This window comes from Alnus glutinosa, chromosome 4, assembly GCF_958979055.1.
Source record: "Alnus glutinosa chromosome 4, dhAlnGlut1.1, whole genome shotgun sequence".
NCBI classification, from domain to species: Eukaryota; Viridiplantae; Streptophyta; class Magnoliopsida; order Fagales; family Betulaceae; genus Alnus; species Alnus glutinosa.
In genome coordinates this window covers 4,590,763-4,604,238 of record NC_084889.1, presented here as the reverse complement: position 1 = coordinate 4,604,238, position 13,476 = coordinate 4,590,763, and positions in this window count along the sequence as shown.

Sequence of the window (13,476 nt, the reverse complement as noted above, 5' to 3'; positions counted from 1 at the left end):
CGTGAATAATTGGTTGATTGGGGTCCGTGCTAATTAAAACTGGTATCAAAACTGGGTTGACGTACTGTAATTTTAAGATTATTGGTTGGAGTAGTCTTATATACGTTGGTATTCGAAAACTTAGAATATGGAGTATAATTATAATTAGTGAACAATGGGTTGATTCCCGATATATGGATAGATGGCCGAAGTCTGATATATTAATGTTGATTGTGACCAAGGGGTTAGTCATCCACGTGACACGATGACTTGGGTTAGTGAACCTGATTCCCGATTGGTAGATGGCAGATGTCGAGAAATGCCCGTAATGCCCCTGCACAACATGTGCATAACTATAGATATATGGAATGAAACTTAGTGATGAGACTTATTCACATGAATTTTATTTTATGTGTTTAAAGTTGTGTACGTATTATAGACAACAGTTATGTAAGGATAACTCCCCAATAACATATGCTATTTTGTTAAAAAAAAAAAAAAAAAAAAAAAACTCCCCAAGTGATGACTTAGATTAGTCAATACCGTAGGTTACTGTCACAGATTTGCATGTGATAAACATCCAAGTGTCTCAACATACAACTACGTTCACCACGTGAATTACCACCACATAAGAGTCATGACATCGATCTAACATGCAACTTTTTAAAGTTTTATTATTATTATTATATAAAGATAATATTTTGTACATAACTTTAACCATTTTACTCCTGTCTTAGAAGGATGGGGGTTGAAAGGGGTAAGTGTTCCCTCACCCTCCAAAAGTTTCTCTTATCCTTTGTAAAAAATTTCGAAAGTCTTGGTAGCCGCCCGGCCCGCCCCTCAATCACTCATCAGGGGCAACCAACACTATCCTCAGTCACCCACTCATTAGACATCAAGGGCAAAGTGCAAACGACTCACTTAGCGTAGTCTTGACATTTTTTCTTTTTCAATTTCAGTTCAGGCGGGCTCTTAGGTCAGTTAAACTTCCATTTGTCCATATTTTGAGAAAAAGTATCTCTTGTTTTTCATTCCCATTTACATAAGAATGAATACTATGGTTTGCATTTCGAACAGGCATGAATACAGTGTCTATAAGATAACTTCAGTCTTGAGAGTTATTTGGTGTTTTTATACGGTATCCGGGGTTGTTTCTCTCCTATGGACGTCTTCCTAGCTCCTGAACTAGCATACTGGAAGGAAATCCCTGAATAAAGGTTTTACCCGTTTTTATTATTTCTCCAAAACGAAACGTTTAAATAAGCTTTAGTTGCCTAAAACGCACATTTAAATAAGTTTGAGAAGCCAAATCTTTGGTTTCCAAAGTTGTCAGACTGCCAATTACAATAATTTTTTTATTTATTTATTTATTTTTAAATGCGTCACGTGACGACTTGATTTGATTGAGACTTGAGTGACCGAAGTCACCGCATGGCTGAGTGGCCGAACTTAGAAAATATTTTTTTTTTTTTTTTTTTTTTTTTTAAATAAAAACACTAAAGTATATATTAAAAACATTGAGTTGCGTTTTTGTGCCTCTCAAGTCTGAAGCACCAACTTGCAAGTTGCAACTTTTATAACCTCTCAAGTATATCACGGCCATCAAATTGCGACTCTTCTTACGATAGTCCTTTTTGGCTGTCAAATTTTTCTTCTTTTAGCCATTTAATAATTATTATATAAATTGTTTAGCTCTTTTTTTTTTTTTTTTTTGGAGAGCACGAGAGTTTGTACAGTGAAAAGAGCAATTTTTTTTTTCTTTTTCAATTTGTCTTTCTTGAAAATTTTTAGGTATTTAATCAAACTTTTTCATTAATTAAGCTTTTATATTTAAATTACTCTTTTAAATTACTTGTTTAAGAATATATCTAGTTTTTATTATTTTTTTTTAATTTTTTATTATAAATTTTAATTGTATGAAATATATAATTTTAATTACATGAGATTATGAAGGACAACAATGATTCCATTTAATTTTATTAAATTGTTAATTTATTTTATTTATTGTATTTTTTGAAATATTTTTAATCAATTTATTTTTTAATCTTGACCCCCTGAACCAAAATCATGTCTCTGCCACTATGTCAAGGTGGTCTTCTAGCTAGTTTTAAAGTTTTTTTTTTTTTTTTGTTTTTTGTTCTAAAAATATAAAATAAAATAAAATAAAAGTTGTCACCTGAATAAAGATGATCAAAAGTTATATCTTAGAGTAACAATATTTCATATATATACGTGTGTGTGTGTGTGTGTGTGAGAATTGGCTTGATTGATTAGGGTCTGTGCTAATTAAAGTCTGAAATCCATAAGTAACAAATAAAGAGAAGGGTAATCTTGTTTCTTTTGAAGGCCCTGCCTTTTATCTTTTCTTTTAACCTTCTACCTACGATAATTTTTGAAGAATAGTTGAATGCCGCATGTGATAAAACTTAAAACTTTGGATAACGTTCGAACGACATGTACTCACGTTCAAACGCCCCTTCTTTGGCAATATTTTAATTAAACTCACTTTTTCATTAAATCCATATTTTTCTAGTGTCTATACGAGCTCGCCTCAAATAGTACAAGATTTTCATGAGACCTCGAGTTCATTATTTTGTACTCTTTGGAAAGAACCTTGGCATCCTTACGCCTTCATTCTCAAGCTTCTCCTAGAATTTGTTTAAACTACACAAAAATAATCCTTCAGCCACCATAATTTCGGGTAGTAGAGGAAGCTTGACAGAAGATTTGTAAGCGTTTTGAAACTGTTGCGATAGTAAACAAACATGTTGTTTGCTAGGGTGAACATTAGGTTTTTACTGCACGATTTTATTTTTGAAGAGCTTTTAAAAACATTTTTACTTTGTCATAAAAATTGTTGTCTTTAATTAATCTCTTTACTTCTTTATTTAATTTTGATGAAATTGTGTGTGGTTGTGAAATTTTAATTGGTCGTGATTGTTGAAAAAACACATACTCAACCCTAGCACATACTCAACCCTACTCTAGGTGTTGTTTGCGGTAGTTGGGTGTAGTAGCTATCACAAACCCCTCACCCCCCTAATCGCAATGTTATTCCATCACATGAACATATTAGAGAGAAAGCGAAAGAGACTACAAAATTATTATTATTTTTATAGCCTTTTTTTTCTTGGTGTTAGAATAAACGCCTGGATAAAAGATTTTATTAGCGCGCGTTTATTTTAAAACCCTAGTCGTCTAAAAAATTTTCAGGTGTTTGTGGAAGCCCCAAAAACATTCTTGGCATTTAAATAAGCCAAGAATTATAAATACCAAATATTTATGGCATATATATATATATATATATATATATATATATATGTACCATAATTCTAGAATTTATAGCATTTAATTACTTAACGCTATGAACCCCCATTCAAACTTTCATAGAATTTCTTGGCATTAACTAAATGCTAGGAGTAATTATTCTGGCAACGTAGAACAATTAATTCCTGGTCACAAAGTCACAAATTAAAGTACAACCAAAACATAAGCACAGCAACGAAGCTTACGTCAATAACTGTACTCGAAAAGGTAAAACATTGTTTATTTAAATATCAAAAAGGTTAATATTAAGGGTTTAGTGCTTGTATTGCTCTGTCAAATATGTTAAAGAAAAGAAATAGAATCTTTTAAAGCTGGAATGCTATAGGGACATCTAACCACGATTAGTCGGATAAGTCTTTCCAAGGCGGCCATACGTATGATGTTATTTTGGATCATGGACGGGATGGAATTAGAGGGCCTTGTTTTAGTTACAAATTTGTATATAATTAAAATATTTATATATAGTTAATATCTTCTTCATTTGGACAAAAAATTAAATTTGACTCCCATTAAAATAAGACTTCACCCTTTATATATTAATATTTTGGCCACCTAATAAGAAATATCCTAGCTAGTTGTATCAAAAAGATGCTATGTCATTTATCTATTTATTTTTATTTTTGAAAGAATCAATTATTGCTCATTCAATGGTCAATGTGGGAATATGTATGATTTTTTTTTGTTGAGAAATGATTCTTCACTACCTATATATACAATTTTTCACTACCTTGTCTATGTAGCAAGGTGGTCCCCAAATTTATTTTTTTAAAAAAAAATAAAAAAACTCTAAAGTTAGTAGGGGACCACCTTGCCATATAAACAAGGTAATGAAAAGTTGTATATTTAGATAATAAAGAATCATATTTTTTTTTTTTTTTTTTTTTTTGGATCATCGTAAAAAAAGGAGACAATGATACTCTCTATCATTATTGCTCGTGTGGGCCATATGTATGGTATGCATGATAGATAATATTAACCCACTTTGACTGCTTAATTTTTTTTTTATTTCTAGCAGGTTCTACTTTCTCCATTGATATATTTTTGGTTGCTGAGTCGATGGTGTATTATTATATCAATATGATACAAGAGCATGCCATAATTTTTTATTTTTTATTAAAAATTATTTGTTAATGTTTAACTTTTTTTTTTTTTAGATAAAAAGAAAAAGACAAAGGAGCTAAAACATAGCCTAGCTACTTCCATAGAAAAAAATTTGTTGCTCATTCAACCGTCAATGTGGACAATATGTATGAGACAAATTTTTATAAACCATAGTAGAGACGATGCTCTATCATTTATTTTTTTTTTTTTTATCAGAGTATTCTAAAGGAGCCTATCACTAAATAGTACCGCAGACTTATCTCCACACAGGATGCTCCATCATTTATTGCTCATTCAACAGTAGATGTGGGCCATATGTATGATATCTAATTGGCTAATGATGTCAATACATTGAATGTGAAACCATGCCTCACAGCCTAGAAATAACACATCTCTATTTGATTTTAGGGCGGTCATATGTATGACCTGCAACCTGCATGATAAAAAATAGTATTGACCTACTTTTTGCCGGCTCAGAAAAAATCATTTTAATAGGTTCGACTTTCTGCCTTGATGTGGGCCATATAAAAGCATGCCATAATTAAGTTAGCACAGCAATGCATGCCAGTCTTGCAATACACACAAACACTTCAATGTAAAATCAGTCCTTATAATTAAACTAAAAGATAAATAGTTTATAAAATAATAGTGTATCAAAGTAGATGTAGGGTTTCGGGAACCAAGTTTTTGAGTTTGTTCTACTAATCACAATGGTAGTGTTGAATTCTGATAATTTTGCTTTGCCATATATTAATTCTTGACTGTTGTGGAAATCCTGATTTGACATAGACAGCAAGAATGGTTTCTTATAAAACAATCATAGAGCTTTCTGCTATCTTATACTATATATACCGTTAAGACTATTGGATATGGTTAATCATGTTCTTAGATGATTCTTGAAATTACCGGTAAAATACAATGTAAATAATAAATTATGTAGCCTACAACATGACATTAATGCTCTGTCTGTCTTGATGTAAAATAGTTTCCATCGTAAAATGATTTCAGGGAAATCATTTTTCTAGAAAATATTTTTCGCCAAAAGCATTTTTCAGGGTTTGGCGTGTACGGAAAATCACAAATATTTTTTATTTTTATTCAATCATATGAACCTATAAAAATCAATTTTTATTCAAAACATATAAATATTAATGTAAAATAATATAAAAATCGTCGGTGACAAGATTCCGTCACTAACCGACAGGATTTCGGCCACTTTTACTGGATTCTGGCCGTTCTGGCCAGATCCCCGTCAGTCGGTAGGGATTTGGCCGTTCCGGTCGGGATTTTCTGGCCAGATCCGTCCAGCTTGGATATTCTGGCCAGATTTGTCCGGCCGGTTGGAATACGACCAGTTTGGTCGCCGGAATCTGGGTTGACCGGATTCCGGCAAAGATGGCCAGATTCCATTGCCGGATTTCGGCGACATTGACTGGATGTTGGCAAATTTTAGTACCGGCAAGATTTCGCTAATAGTTGACTGCTTGAACGTGACAGTCGACTGTGTCTTTTTAAAATGGGTTGAATGCGTCTGGCGTCTTCGGAAAATGATTTACGCTTTTAAAAAGCGTAAATCATTTTCTAAAATTTACTAAGTATTTTTTATCAAACAGAAATCATTTTCCGGTTGACTATTATTTTCGCCCCTACCAAACACTGAAAAATGCCAAAATCATTTTACGCCGAAACAAACGGAGCATAAAAGAAAATACTTATTCATATTGATTGAGAAGATAATAATGGTTGGGCATCTATAGATTACATCGACATTGTTGATGTGGCAACAGCATCCCACGGCTTGCACATTTCTGCTTGGTCATATTCAAGTTCTTCATAGTTTTGCTGAAACTTATAAGCTTTTTGCAACATTTGAACTGCTTCTAACTCCGTTGCAACTCCTTTCATTGTAGGACGTTTCTTCCCATTTAAGTTCAGACACCTTTTTGCAAGGTTCGCGATTGCAATGATCTCTTCTTTTTTACCTTCCTTCAAAACTCGACTATCAATAATATCAAACAAATTATTCTCCATCAATTGAATGAAATGTGGCTAAACTTTCTTGTGTCCTTGTGGAAGAGACTACTTTTTCGCCAATTAATAGCTCAGCAAGGACGACACCGAAACTATAAACATCACTCTTTTTTGTAAACTGCTGCTCGGACTCGTATAATTCAGCAAGTTTCTCCCCGATAATTAACACCTGCACCACATAGAGATAGATAACCGATTTTCTTAAACAAAATGAACTCAATCCACAGAAATCCTGGGTTTCCAAGGGAAGTGATGTAGCCATTGCAACTGTCACTAAATTCAATGGAAAACGATATCCTTAGCATATCTGTCATTTTCCCAAGGGCAAATTCTTCTTCCTTTTATATGCAATATGCACTTATTGATTTTTAATAACATCAACTTATTATTAAAAGCAAAATAAATAATTAAATATTAGTCTATTAAAGATTAGTTCTAATACCCGAGCACTTGTAGCAATGATGAGAATCTTGTAACTTATAGTCTCCCCAGCGGCTGTTAATATAATGTTTTACGCCTTACATCAGCCAACTTGACTCGAGTTTCAAGAACTAATTCAATTCCTACAGAAATAATCCAGATTCCAAAAAAAAAAAACTTTTATTGAGCAGAAACATACACCAAAATTTACAAGATTTCAATCAACATACACAATACATATCAAAAACGAATATCAACAGAAAGGACATGCTGCTTAGCACATTTCTTATTAGCATCTGCCTGGTTAACTAAAACCAGGTCCATACTCTCTGCCTCTGCATTTCTTGTTCTTTCTCTTGCCTTTACATGCTGTACTGTTCAAGCATAGAAAGAAGCCGTACCTACACAACAGATATTACAAAAGATCTAATTTGCATATATAATCAAAGGCAGTGTAAATATTAATCAACATGCACTACAACTTGAGCTTGAATATGTCAAGTTTTGACTTGGAGCAAATTGTCTATTTAAAATGTTTAAGTGATTACCAGAAAACTACTTACACCATCATATAAGAACTCAGTCCGGCTATGTTCCTCCCAAGCTTTTGTTTTTGGGGTAATTACCTTTTCCCCCCATGAACTACCAAAAAATGCGCGATGCCCCCACAAACTACCAACTCGACCAAAATAGAGCATTCAACTACCAAAGACAACCCTTTTCCCCCCTTCCGTCAGTCAAAGGGGTTAAAACAAACGGTCAACGAGTCACGTGACCGTTACACGCCATTTTACCCTCATTTTCTTCCTCTTTTCCCCCCATGAACTACCACCATCTTCCTCTTTCCCCCATGAACTACCACCATCTTCCAATATGCCCCCATGTAAAATGGCACATGGCCCGTTGACTGTTTCTTTTAACTCCTTTAACTGACAGAATGGGAGAAAATGGTTGTCTTTGGTAGTTGAATGCTCTATTTTGGTCGAGTTGGTAGTTCATGGAGGCATTGCGCATTTTTTGGTAGTTCATGGGGGGAAAAGGTAATTATCCCTTTGTTTTTTAAGTCAATAACTACCATTGCTGCTCAAATACGACCTAAAGGATAGAACAAAAACTCATAAAATAGACCAAAGAAAAAATTTAAAGGTAGCATCTACATAGAATATAAATCTGAACGCGCGTAATTTTTTATACAATCTATTTATTATCTCCTCTAACATCCCTGCTTCCCAGCATATAAGTAATACTCATATCTGCATAGTGTAATATTCAATCAGATTGTATTCTAATAATAAAACGACTGGAATTTTAAACTCAGTATTTACGACTCTATATCCAATTGTTATGAGATAGAAAACATGGTCAAGCAATATCTTTACCAGGAATTTTGTTAACTAAATTACGAGCTTTCTTAGCACGTTTAAAAGTAAGATGTGCACCTTTTCCACCATTATAGCGATTATCTGATAGGAACTCTCAATAGTTGGAATGGAAATGGAAGATAGTTTATAGATAAAGACTCCAATTAGGGAATGGAGACAACCATAAATGACATAAGTCAGTACAATAATCAATACCATACCCCTACGTCTAGACTTGATCTTATACACACAACTGTTAATCAAAGGATAAACAAATGATAACTACCCACTAAGCTAATGCTGATAACTGCCCTTCACTACTGAACGTGCAATCCCCACAAATAGACTGCATGTTGATAGCTAACACACGATTGCAGAGTGATGGTCACTCTGCAATGCTAACCCCTGTTTCCACGCCCCTGTTCCCATGATCCCCATGATATCCTTGTTGCTCCACGTCTACTGCCATGTAACGTGGGTTGGGTTGAGGTGGCCGAGAGGACCTTCGTGGGCTGCTATCATTCGCCCGCCCTTGAAGAGCAGCCTTGTCCGCAAGGTTGATGGACGAGAACTGCTGTTGGAGTGTGTCAGGGTCTTCCCAAGTGGCATCTTCGGGTGCCAAGTGTTTCCATTGGACAAATTTGGTTCCTTTCTTGATCCAGCGGTAGTCGAGAATCTGGAGGGGTTCAATGAGGAGCCCAGCGTCTTCTGAGAATGGAGGTAGCATGGCAGAGATAAAGGTGTCATCCCCATACCGTTTCTTTAGGAGCAAGACATGGAACACAGCATGGACTTTAGACTCCCTTGGTAGCGCCAGACGATATGCAACTGGACCAATTTCTGCAGTAATCTAGAATGGCCCGAAATATTTGTTTGCTAGCTTTTGGTGGGCTCGACGGAAGACACTTTGTTGACGGTATGGTTGCAGCTTTAAGTAGACCCAGTCACCGACGTGAAATTTCACCTCCCGACGCTTGGCATCAGCGTATTGCTTCATGCCATTGTTGGAGTGAATCAGATGGCCTTTCAATTGTCGGAGTAACTCATCTCGGGCTTGTAAGGTGTGATCAACCTCGCTGACTGGTGATGCACCATCCAAATAGTTAATCAGACGTGGTGGGGCTCGGCCATAGAGTGCTTGAAAAGGTGTTGTATCGATCGACTTGTGGAAGCTGGTGTTATACCAGTATTCTGCCCATGCAAGAAAGGATTCCCAACACCTAGGATGTTGGATTGTGAAGCAACGCAAGTACTGTTCGAGGCAGCAATTGACAACCTCGGTCTGACCGTCTGTTTGAGGATGGTATGCCGAACTCATCTTCAACTTGGTGCCTTGAAGCTTGAAGAATTCCTGCCAGAAGGAGCTGAGGATGGTATGCCGAACTCACGATCACTTACTATGGAGCGTGGAACACCATGCAATTTCATGATGCCGGAGACAAAGACCGTAGCTACTGCCTTAGCTGAATATGGGTGGCCCAAAGCAAAGAAATGTCCATATTTGGTTAATCGATCAACAACCACCAAAATGGAATTTTTTCCTGCAGACATGAGTAGGCCATCGATAAAATCCATGCTTATATCTTCCCATACCTGCATTGGAATTGGCAGTGGCTGGAGGAGTCCCGCAGGAGACCGGGCTTCATGTTTATTTCTCTGGCAGACATCGCATGCTGAGACAAAGGCTTTTACGTCAGCTTTCATGGCAATCCAGTAGAAGTTTTGGGCTAGCCTCTTGAGAGTCCGCAAGATTCCAGAATGGCCTGCAAATTTGGAAGAGTGGAATTCCTGTAGGATTTCATTTTTTAGAGTGGATGTGGGAGGGATGACAATGCATCCCCTGAAAAATAATATGTCATCCTGCATCTTGTAGTGGGACATAGTTGTTGGAGTTTGCTGCAATTTTTGGTGAAGCGCCAGCAGGTACGGGTCAGTGTTATTGATCTGCTTCAGATCCTCCCATAAGCTGAATTGAGGGCCCGAGATTCCATCCAGTGTTGGACTTGTGATAGAAAGCAGCAATGGGCTGTGGGGCATCCTGGACATAGCATTAGCAACTGAATTCATGCGTCCTGGCCGATAAATGATTTCGTAGTCATAGCCGACTAGCTTGGAGACCCATTTTTGCTGCTCAGGAGTGACTATGCGCTGCTCCAACAAAAACTTGAGGCTCTTTTGGTCAGTTTGGATTTGGAACTTCCGACCTAGGAGATACGGTTGCCACATTTTGATGGCTTCCATGACAGCTAACATCTCTTTTGCATAGATTGCCCATGCTCGTTTAGATGGACCAAGCGCCTTGCTCAAGAACGCAATGGGACGCCCTTGCTGGCTCAAAATTGCTCCAATCCCAAAATCAGAAGCATCTGTTTCGACAACAAATAAAGTGGTAAAATCAGGTAGTGCCAAGATCGGGGTTGTGACCATGGCATTTTTTAGTTTGTCAAATGTTGTTGCAGCTGCCAAGGTCCAACCAAAATTCCCTTTTTTGAGGAGTTCTGTCAAGGGTGCTGCGATCAGGCCGTAATTCCGCACAAACTTGCGGTAATATCCAGTTAGGCCGAGAAAACCCCGCAGCTCGGTAATCGTTTTGGGTGGAGGCCAAGATTGCATAGCATCGATTTTGCGGTTATCGACTCGAACTCCTTCTTGTGAAATGATGTGCCTGAGATAGTCCACCTCGCGAGCGCCAAATATGCACTTGGAGGGCTTGACATAGAACTTCTGATCACTTAATATCTCAAAATCTTTTCGGAGATTTTCCACATGTTCGTCCCACCGTTTGCTGTACACAAGTATGTCGTCAAAGAATACCAATAAGAATTTTTGCAAGTAGGGTCGAAATACCTCATTCATGGCTGCTTGGAATGTGGACGGAGCATTGCAAAGACCAAATGGCATTACGACATATTCATAGTGCCCGCTATGAGTTCTAAATGCCGTCTTGTGGATGTCGTTGGGATGGACCCGGATTTGATGATAGCCAGCCCTCAAATCCAATTTAGTGAAATGGACAACCCCATGCAATTCATCTAGCATGTCATCCACCGTAGGAATTGGAAACCGATCCTTGATGGTGACTGCATTAAGGGCGCGGTAGTCGGTACAGAAGCGCCATGATCCATCTTTCTTCTTCACTAGGAGTATTGGTGAAGAGAACGGACTGGTGCTAGGCCGAATGAGCCCAATATTCAACATCTCGGTCACTTGTCTCTCTATCTCATGTTTTTGACAATGTGCATAGCGGTAAGGTCGAACGTTGACTGCTGAATGTCCTTCTTTCAAGGGAATTCTATGATCAAAGATACGTGAGGGAGGAATGCTCTCTGGTTCGTCGAGTAGGTGCTGGAATTCCCTGAGTAGACTCTGAATTTCGTGTGCTAATAGGGCTGCATCTATCTTTGTTTTTACCAAGGGTACCACAGCAAACAACTCCCCTCCACCTTGCACTTCTCGGTCCATAGCTTGAATCATTATCTCCCGTGTAGGCTGCACTGTCTGGGCTACTAGCTTGATGGGCTGATTTTCCCATTGGAAACTCATGGTCATTTTTTTCCAGTCGTATAGCACGGGTCCCAGATTTTCCAACCACTGGATTCCCAGTACTACGTCTATTCCATGTAATGGTAAGGAGTACAATGTTGTACAGAACTGGAAACCTTGTATGGAAATAATGACATTCGCATACCTTTCAGTGCACTGAAGCTTTTCCCCGTTTGCCACCTTGACCGTGAATTCTTCCGTTGGTGCTACTGCAAGTTGAAGTGTATGGGCTATCTTGTGGTCCACAAAATTGTGGGTCGATCCACTATCGATAAGGATCACCAAGGTTCTCCTTCTGATGGCAGCCTTGACCCTCATAGTTTTGGGCCCATTGCAGCCGGCAATGGCATGGAGTGAGATGAGCGGCTCTTCTTCCTCAGCACAATTGCCCCCTTCGGATGCCCCTGTGAAGTCTACAAGCTCATCATCTTCTTCAGTGGTGTATGCTTCAATTAAAAAGGTTTGTGGTTTTTGGCATCGATGTCCGGGTGTGAATTTCTCATTACACCCGAAACACAATCCTTTCTCTCTGCGTTTCTGCATCTCCTCCCAAGACAACTTCTTGGCAGCCCTAGAAGAGTAAGTTCTGGAGGTCGGTACAGCAGATGTCATGGATGTCTGTCCCGTGGTTGTTGCTGCCTGCCCAGTAGATCTTTGTATGAAGCTAGTGTATAGCGGTCGTGGATTATCACCCCGTGGATTCTTCCGAGTTTTGGAGAGGTTTTCGTCCCTCATGCGTGCCAACTCAATAGCGTCACGAAGGGTCTTGGGTTTGAACATACGCACTGCTGAGACAATGTCTGATTTCAGCCCTCCAAGGAATGCTCCTACTAGTGCTTTCTGGCGCCAGCCATCCACCCGATTTGCTAGACGCTCGAACTCCTGCTGGTACTCACGTAATGTTCCGGTTTGTTGTATCTTGGTGAGAGCTTCATCGTAGTCCTCCATTTCGGTAAGACCAAACCGAATCAACAACTCGTGTTCAAAGGCTGCCCATGTAATGGGGGCCTGTTCTTCCTTGTACAGCTTCTGCACCCATTGCCACCATTGGTTGGCTTCACTTTCAAGATGAAAGGCTGCCAGTGACACCTTTTGTTCCTCCGGTATTTGCTTGTAGTCGAAGTATTGAACAACCCGATTCAGCCATACGTTGGGATCATCTCCCGAATATCGCGGAAATTCCAACTTAGTGTAATTGTTCGATCCCTTAGAACCACTTGATTGCCTGGAATTATGATTTCCGTAGCTCTGAAACGATCCTTTCTCCTTGTCTGTTGATGAGTCGCCCTTCTCAAAACCCTTGAAGAAGAGTTCCTTAAGCTCCGCAAAGCTAGATTGTGAATCCATATTCATCTTCTGCACGCCTTCCTTCAGCTCTTGCATTTCTGATTCTAACTTCTCTATACGATCCTTATTTGTTCCCATGATTGAAACACGGCTCTGATACCAAATTGATAGGAACTCTCAATAGTTGGAATGGAAATGGAAGATAGTTTATAGATAAAGACTCCAATTTGGGAATGGAGACAACCACAAATGACATAAGTCAGTACAATAAACAATACCATACCCCTACGTCTAGACTTGATCTTATACACACAACTGTTAATCAAAGGATAAACGAATGATAACTACCCACTAAGCTAATGCTGATAACTGTCTACCCACTAAGCTAATGCTGATAACTGCCCTTCACTACTGAACGTGCAATCCC